Genomic DNA, 18480 nt, shown 5'->3' with positions numbered 1-18480 from the left:
TAGGACTCGCCTTTGAAAGCTCATGCTAATATAAATTAAGGCTGGTGCTTTTACTGCAGCCAGTTCATGCCATGATAAATTAAGACCAGCACATTTTTGAACTGCAACAAGAACTGCTATGGAGTAAACATGAACATCGCCAATGAACACAACACATTTCCCTGCTCTGTCTTGTACACTGGATAGAGGAATGAATATAGAAAACAAAGTTCTCACTGTAGCACAATTTCTCCTGAATTGCTGTAATATGGGCATCTAATACAGTACACTCTAATAAAGAAGCTTAATCAAGTCAAGTGCAGTTAATGTTTAGGATACATTGGTCTTTAGGTGTCTATTTATTATACAGTGCTGGCTCCAACATTTTCTGCGGGGAGGGGACTTGTACAAGATGCCCTGAATTTACCCATCTCCTCTTCAATGAGGTTGTCATTGCCTATACACTTATTTTCCCCTTTCAGAACTTATATGCAGCACTGTCCAGAGGGAGCTAGCAAGGGAAGCAGACACTGCTGCTTCCTTCCCTTGATCTTGCCAATATTTACTTGCTAAGTGGGAGCAAATCAACAGGAAGTGACAGCACTGAAAGAAGAGAACAGTCCCAATGGCCCCACAATGCCCCACCCCAATGATTCACTTTGTTAGGATGTAGGTTTTGGTGCAGTATTTCAATTGTGACATTATTTCAACTGTGCTCATGTTAGTTCAACAATACTGGCCCTGTGACTACAACTGTACTCTGCCATTTCTTCATGGAGCCTATGGAAGCACACATACAGTAGATTCTTAAGACTTCCCCCCAGGAACTGATTAGAGTTAGATTATTGCACTGAAATTAAAGCGACTTATTTCCAATGGGATAAAGTCGCATTTAATTTTAAAAGTGAGTGTTATCACATGCAGTTGCGGCCAGGCGAGTGCAACCCATATGCAGCCTGAATCCCAACCGTGCTTATCCAAAATTAAACACGACTGTATCCCATTGGGGGTAAATCAGTTTAAATTCAATGCAATGATCTCCTTAGACTTGCTTAGTTTAAATCTAGCTGAAGCATCCTATGTCTCCAGACTGTGTCCTAGCTAGCTGCACTGGGGGGGGGGGGGGGGAAAATCAGCTAGTGATAACAGTTTGTTGAAGTTAAACAGGAAATTTGGGAGTGCACTGTCTTTCACTGCAAATTGCCTGGAGACTGCACACATTTGTGGTTGCCGTGAATGTGAAATCAAACTCTATGGCAAATCCTTTACATAGTTGGAATTGAAAAATTCCTTGCCCCGGCATAAAAAAGTTATTTTAATTATTCACAGCTTGGAGATCTCTTACATAATTTGTTCACTCTTCTCAGAGGTCTCCAGCTGGTCCATGGGTGGATTTCAGAAGTCCATAAACCAGGGAGGAAAAAATGTTTCAGTTTCCTTCCCTGATACTTTGAAAACCAATTTTAATTGTATTCTCTAGGGTGGGGATCTATTACTTTTATCACATTCTATAAGGCAGTGGTTCCTCAAATTGTGCCCTTTAAGAGATTTTAGACTTCAACTGCCAGAAGCCTCAGCCATGTTGGCCAATAGTCTGGGATTCTGGGAGCTGAACTCCAAAATCCCTTAAACAGCACAGTTTGGGGACCACTGCTCTAAGGGATCCATAGAAAAGTGTAAGAACTTCTACTCTAGCCAAAACTAGTGTTTCAATTTTTATTTTCCACCCTCTTCTGATTTATTTTGGAAAATGTTCCATGTCTGAAATACTTGAATCCAAAGTGCACCCTCAATCCATACAGCATCTGCTGCACACAGAAGTTCTGTTTCTGATCTAGCAGAAGAACAGTGTGTAATCGGCACACACATTCAATAACAGATTCAGCTACTAAGCAATTTTTATGTTGTCAGATGTCAGGTCTGGCCATGGTAACACATACCTTAGTTACATCTCAGTTAGACTGCTGGAATGCACTCTATGTGGGGCTGCCTTTAAATAGTGTTGGAAAATGTCAACTACTGCAAAGAGCTGTAGCCAGATTGCTAACTGGGGCTAACTACAAGAAGCTACAATCCCCTTCTTGCAACAGGTCCAGTGGCTGATAGTCCGTTTCTGGGCAGAATTCAAAGTGCTGATTTGGACTATAAAGCCTTAGGTGCAGATTACAAACCACCCATACTTCGAGAGCTGCTAGGAAGGCCCTTTTCTCTGTCTCACCACCCTCACAGGTACATCTGGTGGGAATGGGGAGGGGCTCTTGGTGGCTTCCCCTGGGCTCTGCAACTCCCTTTCCAGAGAAGTTAGACTGGGCACCCTCTCTACTTTCTTTTTGCATAAAAGTAAATACTTTTCAGTTTTGACAGGTATTACATGAGCAACTATCTAAGACCAGTCTCACTTAAACAACATGGTTTTAATTTTTCTTTGCTTAATCTCATTTTAATTGATGTATCTTCTGAATTTTTAACCATGTTTTTTTTAGTTTGTTGTAAGCTGCTTGAGTCCTGAACTGGGGTAAAGGCAGGATAGAAATAATAATAGTAGTGGTAATAATAATAATAATAATAATAATAATAGGGAAGAAAAGAAAAAGTATTCCTATACACACACACACACACACACACACACAAACACACTGCCATCTTTTGTTTGTTTTTTGCAATTGGGATACAAGATGCACACGAAGATTAATAATAACTATAAATTAAATTAGAGAGCCAACATGGTGCAGTGGTTTAAATACTGGACTACAACTCTAGGAGATCAGATATTCAACCACAGAAACCCACTGGGTGATCTTGGGCAAATCACATTCTCTCAGCCTTAGAAGAAAGCAAACAAATCTTGCCAAGAAAACTCCACAAGGTTTGCCTTAGGGTTGCTGTAGGTCCCCAATGACTTGACATCACAGACCAACAACAAAATAAACTAAAAACATAACATAGATTACAACATTAAAGCAGAATTTATGTTAAACCACTTTTAAGGCACACCAATAAGACAATAACAATAAAAATATAGCATGAAAAACTATTGTATCCATCCAGTAAAAGCACCATCCTCATCACTAGACAGCTGCCAAAAGCCATCTTGAATGGAAAGGCCTTTGGCTGATCAAATAAAGGAACCTAGACACCACTGGAATGGAATTCCACAGCCTGAGAGCAGAAAAATCATTATTAAATGTGCCTCAGAAAGAGGAGTGAAAGCACAGTAAGGAACTTCAACAATCTAAGGTATGTAGATGACACCATATTACTAACAGAAAACAACAAATATTTGCAACAATTAATAAGAAAAAAGAGCAAAGGCAGGTTTACTGCTGGACATCAAGAAAACAAAAATAATGACCATGGAAGATTTACCTAAATTCAATCTAGACAGTGAAGAAATTGAAATAAAGATTTCCCATACCTTGAATCAAAAATTGTTAAGAACTGAAACTCCAGACAAGAAATTAGAAGAGTCGGGCTGGGAAGGAAAACTATGAGTGCAACATAATAATAACATTCAGACAAGGAGGAGGAGGAAGTGATGATGATGATGATGATGATGATGATTGATGATACTAGCAAAAAATACCAGACTTGGAACAATTCCTGAGGAAAGTCAAGGAAGAAAGTGCAATGGCAGGTTTACAGTTAAACATTAAGAAAACAAAAATAATGACCACAGAGAATTTACGTTACTTTAAAACAGATGATGAAGACATTGAAACAGTTCAACAATTTTCCATAACTTGGTCAGTCATTAATCAGAATGGAGATTGCAGTGAAGAAATCAAAAGAAGATTAGGACTGGAAAGTACAGCTATGAAAGAACTAAACAAAATCCTAGAGTGCAAAGATATAAATTTGAACTCTAAAGTAAAGATAGTTCAAGCCATCATATTTCCCTTCATCACATATGGACGTGAGAGCTGGATAATGAAGAAAGCAGATAGAAAGATAATCATCTCATTTGGCATATGTTTCTGGAGAAGAGTGCTGAGGAAAGCCAGAAAGTCAAACATATGGAATCTAGAGCACATCAGGCCTGAACTTTCCCTGGAAGTAAGTAATGGCGTGTGCCCCCCCCCCCCCATGGTGTGCACCCTGCGCCGCACTGTGGGCATGAGCATACGTGGAATTCCCCTTACTCAGGGGGGTCTGGAATGGATCCCCCACATAAGGGAAGGTCCATTGTACCATTGTTACCCATATATCCTGAATAATCATTAAACCCTGATGGATTTCCTTGTTGCAAACTTGAGTCTTATGGAAGAGGGCAACTCCATCCAGGTGGAACCATATTTCTATGTTCTTAGAATTAAACTTCAGTCTATTGTTCCAATCCAGACTATTGCTGATTTTAGGACTTGTCCAGAATTAAATGGGGAAATGAAGCAGAGTGGACCATTCTATCACTGATAGGGATGTCTCCCAAAACTGTGGATTGCATCAACTAGAAAGTTTTGTAATACTAAACATCAATTGAGAACAAGGCAAGACCTAACAGTATTCCCCAGTCATGACACTCAGCACAAGGGGCATGGGATGGAGCAGCAGGGCCCCAATATTCCCTTGAAACAGGAGCAACCACAATTCCTGCCATTCATTACTTTCAGCCCTATCGTAACAATTCCCATCTTGACAAGACAGCCAATTAAGCTGGTTAATATCACTGAGCATTGTGATAAACTAACAGGATTCAAGAGAATATATTCTACTCTGGCCACATTATTTTGTAAAACATCCAGGACAAACAAAGCTAATTCTGTTCTGAGTCAAGGTTGGAATGAGGTTATTTCCATTTAAATTCTAGCAATATTTTGTACCAAATGAAATTCTGAATCATCTTCAAGGGCAGCCCCACAGTTGATTGTAGTAAATTGCCCACCAGACTATTCCTGTCAAATTAAAACGTCAGAGTTGAAACAAACACAACCAGATGCAAAGTCCAAATTATTTCAAATATTTCCACCTACTCCACCTAAAGGGGAAAAAAACAGATACTGGCTCAGAAACTCACACAATTATTCCTCAACTGGCACCTAAACTGGAATTGGACACCAGGATCACCCCATAGGCATGTCAGCTGTAACTCTATAGTAGGTACAGCTTTATCATATAACCATACTCACAATTCTTTACTATCAGAATGGCGAAGCTCAGAGGACCGGGCAATCAGTATCATTATTTATAAGAATAGCCAGGCACTGCAAAAGGATAAAATTAACAAGGCTCTATTAGGCCTACAGTCTAATAGTAATGCCATGAAAAGAAAAAGAAAGAAAGAAAGAAAGAAAAGATTGTATGAGGAAGTCATAAACTTTATAACAAAATTATTGAGCACTAGGTGGGAAATAAATGAAGGCTATGAATACAGGACTGTGTAACAAATTAATGTATTTGTTATATTTCCAATAAAGAATCATGGTAATAAATTCATGTGTAATGTTAATTTTAATGTTAGTGTGTGGAGGGTGCTGTTCTCCCTTCTATACTTCCCCACTTGTTATTCACTCCTGTGAGTAAAAAACAAAAACAAAAAATGTCATTGTAGCATGTTGGCTGCTGCAATCCCTCTCTATAGGCCCAGTAGATCAACTGCATTGAATACATATGCAGATGCATATTCCAAGAAAAGGAGATATAAAGGTTACAGAGAAGGTGTCCTGGTAGACAAGTCACCCTGAAAAATAGAGACGAGCATTTTGTGGGCCCATTCGTCCTACACAATTATAGCACAATGATTATGTTTTAACTGCTAAGGCTACATCTTATGGAACTGTGGGATTTGCGGTTTGTGAAACACTAGAGTTTTTTGGCAGAGAATTCTAAATAGCCCTCCCTGAACTGCAAATAAATGGCAAAGGAGCAAAAGGTAGGAGTGGAAAGGTAGGTGGACATTTCCCTAAGGCTACTTAAACAGCAGTGAAGTGATGCTGATAGTTCTGCTTTTAATATCTAACACCAGTAGAGCAATTTTATGCATATCTACTCAGACGGAAGTTCAAATTCAGTAGGACTGACTCTCAGATAAAAGTGTTTAAGAACTGCATGTTTTAGAACACTGTTGGTAAATAACTCTGGATAAATCTCTCCTGGTTTTAAAGACAGACAGACAGACAGACAGACAGACAGACAGACAGAGAGCTGCTGTCACATCAACTCTTTTCTCTTTATGCTTCAACTCCATGTATTCCATGCGTGATTAAGACATCTGCTTCAACATCAGCCCTACTGAGTATAAATGGAGTTTTCTCCAATGTAAGTCAGTATAGGAATGCAGTCTAAGCATGGAACACAAATTGTTCTCTAAACTTCAGTTGATACCCAGTCTTTGACTCACTGTAATATGTCTTTTGATTTTGATTTTTATAATTTTCCTGATTACAGTCCTCCCTCTTGAGACTCGCGTCCCTTGCCTATGTGCAAGTGATGAACAGGGGGGAAGCAATGGGGGATATGTCCAAGGCACGCACCTGCCCACCCGCAGCCACAAGCCTACAATCAAGCCAATGGGGCTTGAATCTAAGCGAAACTCAGTTTTTGCAGAGGGATCCAGAAAGGATCCCCCGTGAAAAAGGAGGGGCGACTGTACTTCTTTTCTTTCAAACACAGCTCAAGATGGCATGACAGACTCAAACTTGCCCTGGGATGTGAACCTAGAAAAGGATCATTGTGGAACAGAGGGGTGGTGCTCTCTTCACAGCACCACTGCCACCACTGTGCCTTTAAACATCTTTAGAGTGAAAATATTTTGACATTTCCCACAATAAATGTGTGCCCAAATCTTGTTATATCAACCACATTACAGAGGAAATGTGTGACTGAACAACTGCAAAATTGTAAGTTCATGGCAAGAGCAAAAAATCTGAACTCATAGTTATACATTCTCTCTATCAGACCATATTTGCTCTCTACTAATCTCTTATGTTTATACCGTCAACTAAAAAGCAAACAAAATGATACGCAAAATTGGAGATTACTGGTGCATCAAATGTTGGAGAAAAAACTTATTTTCACCTAAGGCTCTACTAGCTTCTTGTGTCTTATGGGCTGAAACTGAGGAAGATAAGCCTTGGTGCAACACACCATTCGGGATGACTGTGTTACATTTGTAAGTGTAGAATACTTAATATTCAATCCTCGATTAATAAAATGTGTAGTTTTGTGCAAATGAATTTTCCCCAGTGTACTCCTCAAAAGTTCTCAAAATTCCACAGTATTTGTGCAATAGTGCTCAAATCAGCACAGAAACCATAGGGTGTATTCACAAAACAGGGAGAAAAATGCTGAAATTATTTGTTCCTGTTTGTGGAATAAAGATTTAAATTCCTAAACTATAGAGATATTTTTAAAAACAAAAGAGTTTCATGTTTTGGTCCCTAGTGAGACCATTTATTGTGTTCTGAAAAGTTGTAATGATAGTTAGGCCTATCACAAGAACAAATTTTAACACATCACTTTAGCTTAGCGCTCTGTACTTCATTAATTTTTTAGAAAATATTTATTACTTGGGATGTAGCTACCCCCCAAAAAACCCACAACACTTAGAAATAAGAAAAAAAAAACATAAATATTTCAGTATGGAGAATTCTTGCATCAATCATTAGCTTCATAAAAGGTCCCAAGTCAACTTCGGACACTATAAGGTAAACATGGAAAATATTCACTTTAGTTAAAAATAAGGATGTGCCTATGAGACATCCCCTCCTTTCGATAACAATATGAAGGGTTAAAGCAGTTAGCTGGAGCAATGAACTGGCATTAAAAACGAGCTGAAATAGGGGAAATGGAGGGAGGAAATGATTCCACAAGATCTTCAAGAGAAGTGAGATTCACCAGTGCACATACATACAAAAATAAAATCTTAATTTTTCGTTTCTTCTGAAGATTAATCCAATCTCAAGGAAGCATTTTCTCCTCCAAAGATGCCCCCCTTCTTCTTTTGAAAAGTACAGTTGGCCCTTCCCTTATGAGAGAGATCAATTCCAGACCCCGCCGCATAAGGGAAATACCGCGTAAAGTCAAGCCCCATTAGAAACAATGGGGCCCGTTCCACACGGCGCACTCCATTGTTTCTTCCGGGGTCCAGGAGAAGCCTTTCTGGAGTGGCTCCCAGTGTATGCTGGAAGCTGTGTATGACGCGGGCGCACTGTAACAAGCTTTACTACTGCTTCTGTCAGAGGTTGAGTAGCTTCAGCAGCTAACAAGCACTCTTAGTGAAAATTGGAAGAGAATATACATAGAAATTACGCTATGTCATGTTATAGTGTTGTTTTCAAGTGTGTTCTTTAAAAAAGCACAGCTGCCCTCATTGGCCCAAATAACAGCAATTCTATCTTCTTGAAAGAAAATCCACCCCATCCCTAAAATTTTGTCAACCCAGGCAGTTGCTAATAACTCTCTAACACACATTTGTGAGGAACAAGTGTCCACATCAAAGAAAGAAGGGATGTTCAACCCCAGTCTGAAGTGGTACTCATGTTGCTTGACGAAACTGCATAATGTGTGCAAGTCAACAGTTACCCATACAGCAGCTCTGTTTCTTGTCCAAATCAAGGTGTATGTCCTAGATCAGTGGTTGCCCAACTTTAGTCTTTAAGGTGTTTTTTACTTCATCTCTCACAATTCCTGATATTGACCAAGATGGCTTGGTCTTCTGGGAGCTGAAGTCCAAAATACCTGGAGAACCAAAGTTTGGGAACCACTGTTCTAGAACTTCAAAGCACTACACAGGTTTGGAACAAGATAACTTAAGGACTGCCTTCTTTCACATTCTAGATAATTGTCTAACTTTTGTTACTGTTTGGAGGTTTCAACTGACGTGTCATCCACCCACTTGCAACCTAAGCCCCATTAGAACTAGTCCTGCATTAGAACTAATTCCTCAGTGGTTTTCTCCCATTCTAATAGCCAATCTGAGAAGTTTTAACTGAAAGCAGCATAGCAGTATATGAAATAAGTAATGCTTTTTCCCTGATCAATTTATTTCAGCTACCGACAAGTGAAAAAAATATTCAAGTGTTTTTCCTGTTTTGAATACTCTTTTTGCACTTAAAAAATATCTTATATTCTAGAACAGAGTGCAAACAAACACAAAACCTCCTATTATGAGATATGTTTCCCAACCATTTATGAATATGCATTTATGTATGTTCTGTATTTGCTCTACAATGCACAGTTTTGCTTTTACAATTAGTTGAGCTATTCAGTCTCCTGGGTATATAATTTTGCTGAAGAGCAGCAAAGAAAAACAGGGCACCTGCGTACTTATTGTAATCTATTTTTATATTTCAAGTAAATAATGTTGTTTTAAAGTGAGAAATTTGGAAGATGTGAATACCTGTTAAGTTCCATCTCCTGGGTAGAAAAAACTAACAAAACAAAACAATCCAATTCATCTGATGGCAAAGCCTATATACAGAAAAACACATTCATTTAATATTAGCAGGAAAGGTTTTTAAAAATGCATTGGGATTTGGATATGCCATGCCAGTACTTACGAAAGGAGAGTGCTGGGTGTGCTGAAATTTCACTGAGATGTCATTTCTAGAAATTCTAGGATTACTTATTGAATATCCAGTTATCCCATTCCTTACAACAGATTATGATTTCTCAATATACACATGCAAATTATTATGATGCATTTGTTTTTGAACCTCTAGAATGTTCTGCAACATGCACTTCATTTACCCTCCTGGCACTTCTCACTCTGTGTATCTGTAAACGAATATGGATCATTTTGGGAAAAGTTTCCAAAACTGACAGAATCAGAATATAAAACTAGTCTCAAACTTTTAACACACTATACACTGCAAAATAAAGGCTAATGTCATCAGTCAACAGAGAATTAAAATACATCTATTATTTTTATTGTTTGGAAAAATGTGCCCACAGATAGATTGTTCTAACATACCTAGCATGATGTTAATTCACCAGTACCATACAATACTTCAGCATATGTTTGTCTTACCCACCCATTCCTAAGTATGCTGGCGAAACATCAAAAAGAAACTCTTCTAGAACATAGCCCCAAACCCCACAAAAACTATGGATGCCAGCCATGAAAGCCTTTGACTTCATATTCTGCACTTGCTGACAATTGAGACTCTGCTTCTGAGTCCTCTGCTTATTTTCCTTTCTTTAAAGGCTTCTGTCTCTAGGGTTCACTATCAAGAAAGCTGATCAAGAAAGCTCACCTCCAGCAGACTACTCCTTTTGACTACAAGCTTCTTTAGTTTCCCAAGCTTTTCTCTTTGGGAACAGCCAAGGCGGCTAGAGCAGGCTGACTGCTTATTTACTTCAACAATACATGGGTGGCAACAAGCAAAAGTTGGGTGCTCTCACTGCTAGTGCCGCTTTGGTTCCTTATGGGACAGTCTTGTGGGTTGCTCATCCCCAAATATAATCTACAGACTTTTTTTCCACTTTTCTTTTCTCTAGAAGCATTGCAAGCTGATCTGAGCAGATATTTCGACTTTCACCTTTCTCCCTTGTATTGTTTCCACAAAAGAGAGGAAACAAGACAAGAGAGGCTGCCTGAAGATAAAGCTCAGAAGGTCTGAAAAGGAAAACTTAGCTCTGATCTAACAGTTATACCAACAGTAGAAGATAAAGGAAAAAACACACCATATTACCACCCTAAGGAAATAAAAACAGAGTTATTTATTTTATTTTATTTCATTTGTCTGAGATAAACACTTTTCTTGGCAGTACATTTAAGTCCCCTTCATTCTCCCTCACTCTCCATTTACCTCCCTTTGGTGGCCTTTCCCATACTGCCAAAATGTGGCACTTCTTCTAGAAAACCATTCTGGTCTTTTCCCCTTAAAGATGCACTGGTTGTTGGAGATAAACGTTTCTTCTCAGTGGTTAAAATGTGCACAATTCATTTTTATGGTTCTACAGACAATTGGTCAGTAATTCTGAGTAGCATGGGTTGGAGATTACATCTGGGCCACTGTTTGAAACTGAAAGCAAGGCCGTTATTATCCCTCATGAAAAGCATCTGTTTGGGGTTTTCCTCTATTGGTTTCTCCTCAACTGTCTGCCAGTGACATTTCTATCACACTACAGAAAGGGGGAAAAAGGGAAGCAAGACCACCCTTTGGGATAACTGTTGGTTCATCCTCCTTCTGCACTAATCTTTTATGTTAAGAACACTAAAAACATTAATTATGCAGCATTAGAGCTGCATTAAATCTGATTTGTCTGAACCTCGTAACATTAAGAACTTTGCCTGAGTTGTCTTGTTTACTTCCCCATCCTCTTCTGATTCTGTCATATTCCTTTAGACTGAAGGTAGAGATTGCCTTGTTTTGTTTTTATTGATGATTAAAATATTGTGAGGGCCTTTCTAGCCATTGGGGGGGGGGAATAAATACTTTTAAGACTTTTTAAAAACTATTTCATAACAGACTGAGAAGTATGAGGCGATAGGATCATTTAATTCAATGATTTAAGTTGGTTTATATCTCACTGATATAAATCACAATTTAAATCACCCTGGTTTAATTGCCAACGCTGATAAAAGGCATGCCACCTGCCCCTTCGTAAATAGCATCAAGCCAGGGAAGAAAACTCAAATTATGCATGTGCCCCTTGGGGAGCAATGTATCTTCATATAATTCCATTCTCACAACTCCATCCAAATCATCAGATAATCCATGTCCACAGTACTTTCACCTTAACTGGATTATGCCTCAGCTTGCTTGCCCTCATTCACTTATTCAGACTACATCGAGATTACCCATGAAGAAGTTCCAAAGTATGCATATCACAAATGTCTAGGACCCTGCTTTAAAAAAAAAAAAATCATTGATAGTAATGTTCTGTCAAATATTCCACGTAGGACTTTGGCCAGTCTTTCACAAGTCTGCCACTCATAAATTCAGATACATTACCCAAAGATTGATAAATTTAAAATTAGCTCTCTTTGGACCTGTTTACATGGGCCATTAAGCACGTACTCAGTATGTGCTAGGGTTGCCCGGGAGCGTCCTTTTTAGTAGACACTCCCTAACCCTAATACGTACTGAGCACGTCAAAATGGTGGCACCCTGTCTACATGGGTGCCGCCATTTTGATGTAACGGCCACTGCGCATCCAAACAGCGCAGTGCGGCCGTTATATCTTGGCGCCGCTGAAGGGCACTTGAGCTCCTTGCGCACTGCATATCGCTGGTGTGGCCTTTACACAGCCGCACCAGCAATACTAAAGAGAAAGGGGCCGAGCGGCCCCTTTCTCTCTCTCCCCGCCACTGTTGGGGTGTCCTTGGGGCATGAAGCCCCAAGCACACCCCTTTCCAGGCTGCGGGGAAGCGGCCTTTTGCCGCTTCCCTGAGGCCAGGAAAAGCGGCGGATCGGAGCCTCCGGGGCTGCCGCTGTGGCAGCTCAGACCCTGATCCATCGGGGAAAGGGGTGGTCTGTATCCCGCCTTTGTCAGAGAAGAGAGAAAGGGTTCAAACCTCAAGAAAGATCTCACTTTGGACCCATCTTAGCCCTGAAGTGAAAGAGGAGCTCTGGGTGGACCTTATGTGAAACAAAAGAGGTCCACCATCTTTCAAGGCCCAAATAAGCTCTCTACATGGAAAGGGGGTGGATTTATACTAACTTTGTAGCAGGAGTTTAAAGAATATTTTCAAAGGGTAAAATGTATACAGTGTTACTCCTCCAACCCTTCTACACTGGAAAAGCTTTCGCTGTCTCGGGACCATATCACACTAGAAGAATCCCGCTGAGAAATAGGATTTAAAGATTTAAAGAGAAAAAAGCCAAGAATGCGAGAGATTTTCCACATGAAACTTTGGCAAAACAGAAATAATGCGAAAATGAAGCCAATGTAAAGGAGACAAAAATGACACCTTCTTGGTTTTGGAACAACATCCCAAATTTGCAGGTTTTTTCTCCTTTAAATCTACTTTAAATTTGATTTCTCAGCGGGGTTCCTCTAGTGTGATAAGGTCCTCGGAGACTTTGGTCCAAAACACGTTGCAGAAATAATCCAATTTGAGACCACTTTAACAGCCCTGGCTCAGTGCTAAGCAATTCTGAGAATTATCATTTCTTGTGGCACCAGAGCTCTTTGACAGAGAAAGCTAAATGTCTCACAAAACTAGAGTACCCAGAACTCCCTAGCATTCAGCCAGGGCAGTTAAAGCAATCTCAAACTGGATTATTTCTACAGTGTGGTTTGGACCTCTGGCATTTGACCTCTTTGATAAAACCTAAGACTTTTGTGAAACAAATTATTGTGAGAGACTTTTGTTCAGCACACTTTGAAAATCTCCATCAACTCTAACTATAATACCTTTTTCTCCCCTTGCTTACATTTCTTTGGGTCCATACTTTGACATATTATTAAGAACATGCCACAGTATATAGAAGTTCTACCGTTGTTAAGACACAAAGTACTAGCACTCCTCATATGTTTATCTTCTAAAATATTCCACTATTTGTATATATATTTTTTTGATATTTCTATATTTTCCTTTTCTTTACAACTTGTCTTATTGTAGATTTGCATTTAATTTCAAAGCTTTGTGCCATCTCTTTATTGTATTATAGCAAAAAGATTTGTATTTGGGTGTATATGAAATCCTTCTTCACTATTTTCTTCAAGATGTTTGTGTCCTTTAAAAAACATCTTGGGACACATTCTATTTGTAACTCTACTAAGTTTTCAAACGAGTTTCTATTATACCTGAAGGGACTTGACCCTTCTTGCCCTTATTTCTTTTAACAACGCCTTAGAATTTGTCTTATGTAACTTCACATTCTTCCACAGCCACTTCCTGTCACCTTCCCATCTTCCCTGAACAGATGTCTGAAGCTTGTTTATGTTACCACAGGACACTGGAATCTTATATGAGATGCCAATGAAATATTTTGAAGACTGACACTATCTTATCTACATCATAAACGAAATCTAGGACTCTGTTTCTCCTCATCATCACTAACACACTGGTTCCTTATGCCCTTGGCCCTTTTCTTTGATATTGCTCTTATAATTCAGCATCTTAATAAAAAGTAGTCTGCTGTCTCAGGCTCCTCTTCTGTTTTGCTTACTTCTTACTTTCCATGTTTGCAGCTAGTATCAATGAATGATCATTAAAGGACTTAATAAAATGGGTAAGGCATTACTGCCGTTCTGCTTCAACAAAGTACACCCTTTCCCAATCTTGATGCAAAGAAAAGTATGCTATGGCCAATGCTGACAAGCTGAATCAGAGTAATATGAGAAGAATCCTATGATTTCACTTCAGGTTCATATCAATGGCTACACACCATGTAATGATTTTTAGCAAAGTACTGCTTGTTACTGTGATAGTAAAATCACTGTGATAGGAGAAAAATGGGGCAATAAATAAATAAAATGTCTGGAAAGCCTCTTTCATTGGCTTCTTTGCATTATGACCTTCTCAACAGTCTGCCCAAGTCTCTGTGTGCAAAAGGCAGGTTGTTATCTCATACTTGTGAACCAAGTAAAACATCTGAATTCCAGCGCAGGATTTTGTTCAACAGTGTTGCTGTTTCTTTACATTGCTATTCTTGCCAAGCATACAACCATCACTCTTCCTAGATATTTTATCCAAACCACATGTTACTTTCTCAGTTGCCCTTTTATATGTATTTCCTCTTTTACTAGTAGTGTATCTACTGCAAAAATCATTATGAACTGAAGGTTGTGTCAGAATATGTCCTGCTTGTTTATTTACCTGAATACTTAACTTGCTATTATATGGTTCACTTGTTACTAGGAAATAAATAATGCAAACAAAATAACATACCAATAGTTTTGGAACAAACTGCTCTCCTTGAGAAAATGAAAAGAAAATGAACAAAGATGTCAAAAAGGATTGGGGGGTGTTTTGTTTTTTAAAAATCTGCCTTCAACTTGGTTAACACTGGAAGGGGGAAATCATGAAGGACTTACTCCTCCTCTCATCTCAATGCACCTTCACATCTCCACATCAGTAGGTATCAACCAATGTCTATTTCAAGATGTAACTGGAATTGGTAACAGCTGTACAGTTCAACTTTCAAACCAAAAATGCATAAGAAATCAGAAAGCTAGACAATATTTTTACTGGGCTATCAAAATATTCTTATTTTCCCCAAGGGAAGCTTTCGAGTCCTGCTAAGCTTTGCAAACAGTTTTATGTAACTTTGGATAGGGAGAGAAGCTACATGATTCTACATGTCTTGAGGTGAAACCGGATGATTACAGCGATAAAAATACATAAATATTAAATACATAAAAATAAAAATACACTCTTCTTAAGGCTAGCCCTGATGGAGATGGGCCTGCCTTTTCACTCCCTCCCAGGCCAGATGATGACAGTTGCCATGGAGGGTTATCACACAAAAGGATGATTCTCCAAACCTGCAGTCTCTATTTTGGTACTTTAATACTATTGGGCAGAACAGATGGGCAGGAAAAAGTGGCTCAATCCTGCTTTTTTCCAAAAGTGGGCCAAAACCCTGCTGCCCACAAGGTCCGCTTCCAAGGTGGGCTGAATAAGTACAGCCTGACTGCACAGTGCAGCATCAAGCCATGCTGCTGAGTAATTTTTTTTTTTTTTTGGTTGCCTCTCCACCATACATGTGCACTGTCACACAAACACACCACCTGAAATATCCAAGTACCTTTCATGTCCGTCCAGATACAGTTTAATTTCATGGCCACCCCTATGATCAGCCACACAATTGCACCTGCGATACTTCGCTGGTACAGGGCATCAGTGAATCAGTGTGTGAGTGATACATTGGCAAAGCACAATTACGTAGACCCTGCACACATGCTCCCTTCATCCCATGCCCCCTGTTGGACTGTCTGATTTGTGTATGTTGGAATTACATCCATTTCAGTTGTCACACTTTCATTTCTTTGCTTTGTTGCAGCCCTGCACTCACATCGGGGAGTTTATATACAGACATGAATATGTGCGTTTTCTACCTTGAGTTGGAGCATCCTGCCTTCTTTTTGTTCCAGTTTTTATCCATGGAGCATGGCTTCTATCCAATATCTAGCTGCTTTTGAGGCATGCATCGTCTAAATGCCTTGCCTTCAAAGCAGCTGGAAACCACTTTATTTTGTCTCTATGTTTCACCTGTATACATCCATAAGTTTAACATTTTATCAGGATTATTTTTGCATTTTTCTGATTCTGTGCTCATCCCAAACTCTGCAACTCTTAAAAATTCTAGCAGACCCAAAGCTTGCTTTTGAAAAAGTGACATTTTAGTGGCACAATAAAGGTCTTACCTCATTCTATTTATCTGCTTATGGAATACAGAGTTAAGTATCTTTTTATTTGCTATGGTGAATACCAAGAACAACTCCTTAAGGCAGATCTGTCACAGAAGGAAGGAACTCTATTACCATTCAGCAGAAACTCCACTATGAGGAGGACTCCATATTCTCCAAAATCAGGCTTCTCATGCTTTCTGGTGTATATAAGCAGCAATTTCACCCATAACATGCCAGGGACCAGTGCCATGTTTGTGCCATTAACTACAAGGGTTTCTTTCTTTCATGGAAACCTTTTGTGCACCAGCAGTCCACAGACCACGACTTTGAGTATCACTGCTCTGTGTTATTTAATGCTTGTAATTTGGCGTCAACTGACCACTTTTGCCTAATGTACTACCTACATTTAATCTCAGACTTTACTGATATGGGAAATGACTTTTTACCCTATTCTTCTGGGGCAGCATTGAGAACCATACACCTCAAATAAAGGTAATGAATAATTGTTGAGTGTCTATGAGCCCTTAGTTTATAGCAGGGTGGGAATTTTATGCCCCTCCAGATATTGCTGGATTGCAAGCCCAGGCAGCTCTAGCCAGCATGGCCAATGGTAAGGGCTGCTGGGAGATGTAGCCTGACAACATGTGGAGGACCAAACGATTCTTAGCTCTGATTTGTACAATGGAGGCACGCCACTGATTCTAAACATTTTAATTGGAAAACTGATAATGCAACACTTCAAACTGGCTCCTGAAGCCTGTAAACACCATTTTGAGACATAGGAGCAAAACAGATGGGCAGAAGGACAGCTTGAAGCCGCTCCTTCCAAAGATGGAATGGGGTCATGGTGAACACATGCCATGGCCCCAATACACCTTGAAGCTGGCTGAAAAAGGAGCGGCAAAGACCCGCTCTTTTTTTGGTTAAGGAAAAGGCAACTTTTCCCATCCTGCTGCAGCACGATAGCGGCTTCAAGCTGCTTTGGCACCATACGTCATATGAACACTGCTCTGCCGGAGTGCCTTGAAGCCACCCAGGTGTGGGTGGCTGCCAGACTTCCAGGCGGCTTCAGGGCGGCATGGGAGCATGAGGTGTAGAAACGCTGCACTCCAAAGCCGCCCAATTGGCGGCTTTAAAGGGCCATCTGTTCTGGCCCTTTATTAAGTACGCATCACATAGCTTTAACATCTGGTTAGGATGATTTTTGAATTTTCTGCTTCTCCCTCCATTTCTAGTTTCATAATGCATCCAAAGGGAGCTCAACAACGGCTCCTTTTCTTCCTGGACAGAAGTGACCAGTGGGGTCCCACAGGGTTCTGTCCTGGGCCCAGTGCTATTCAACATCTTTATCAATGACTTGGATGACAGAATTGTGGGCATACTTATCAAATTTGCAGATGACCCCAAATTAGGAGGAGTAGCAAATACTCAGAGGACAGGATCAAAATTCAAAATGACCTGAACAGACTAGAAAGCTGGGCCAAAGCTAACAAAATGAAATTCAACACAGAGAAATGTAGGGTACTGCACTTAGGGCGGAAAATGAAATGCAAGATATAGGATGAGGGACACCTGGCTGAATAAAACTACGTATGAAAGGGATCTGGGAGTCCATGTAGGCCACAAATTGAACATGAGTCAACAGTGTGATGCGGCAACTAAAAAGGCCAATGCAATTTTAGGTTGCATCAATAAAAGTATAGTGTCTAGATCAAGGGAAGTAATAGTGCCACTATATTCTGCTTTGGTCAGGCCCCACCTGGAATACTGTGTCCAGTTCTGGGCACGGCAATTCAAAAAGGATGTTGAGAAACTGGAGCGTGTCCAAAGGAAGGCGACTAAAATTGTGAAGGGTCTGGAAACCATGTCCTATGAAGAACGACTTAGGGAGCTGGGGATGTTTAGCCTAAAGAGAAGGTTAAGAGGTGATATGATAGCCTTGTTTAAATACTTGAAGGGATGTCATATTGAGGAGGGAGCAAGCTTGTTTTCTGCTGCTCCAGAGCACAGGACCCAGAGCAATGGATGCAAGCTGAAGGAAAAGAGATTCCACCTCAACATTAGGAAGAACTTCCTGACAGTAAGGGCTGTTTGACAGGGGAACCCACTTCCTCGGAGTGTAGTGGAGTCTCCTTCCCTGGAGGTCTTTAAACAGAGGCTTGATGGCCATCTGTCGGGGATGCATTGATTGAGAGTTCCTGCATGGCAGGGTTTTGGACTGGATGGCCCTTGCGGTTTCTTCCAACTCTATCATTCTAT

General features: G+C 40.0%; 1 protein-coding gene across 1 annotated transcript in view; it reads right to left on the bottom strand.

Moving 5' to 3' along the window:
• The window catches only part of FOXP2 (forkhead box P2), a 451559-nt gene that overhangs the window by 200539 nt on the left and 232540 nt on the right, over positions 1–18480 (bottom strand).

Source organism: Sceloporus undulatus, chromosome 5 (assembly GCF_019175285.1).
Source record: "Sceloporus undulatus isolate JIND9_A2432 ecotype Alabama chromosome 5, SceUnd_v1.1, whole genome shotgun sequence".
NCBI classification, from domain to species: domain Eukaryota; kingdom Metazoa; phylum Chordata; class Lepidosauria; order Squamata; family Phrynosomatidae; genus Sceloporus; species Sceloporus undulatus.
This window is presented reverse-complemented; position numbering and strand designations above follow the sequence as displayed.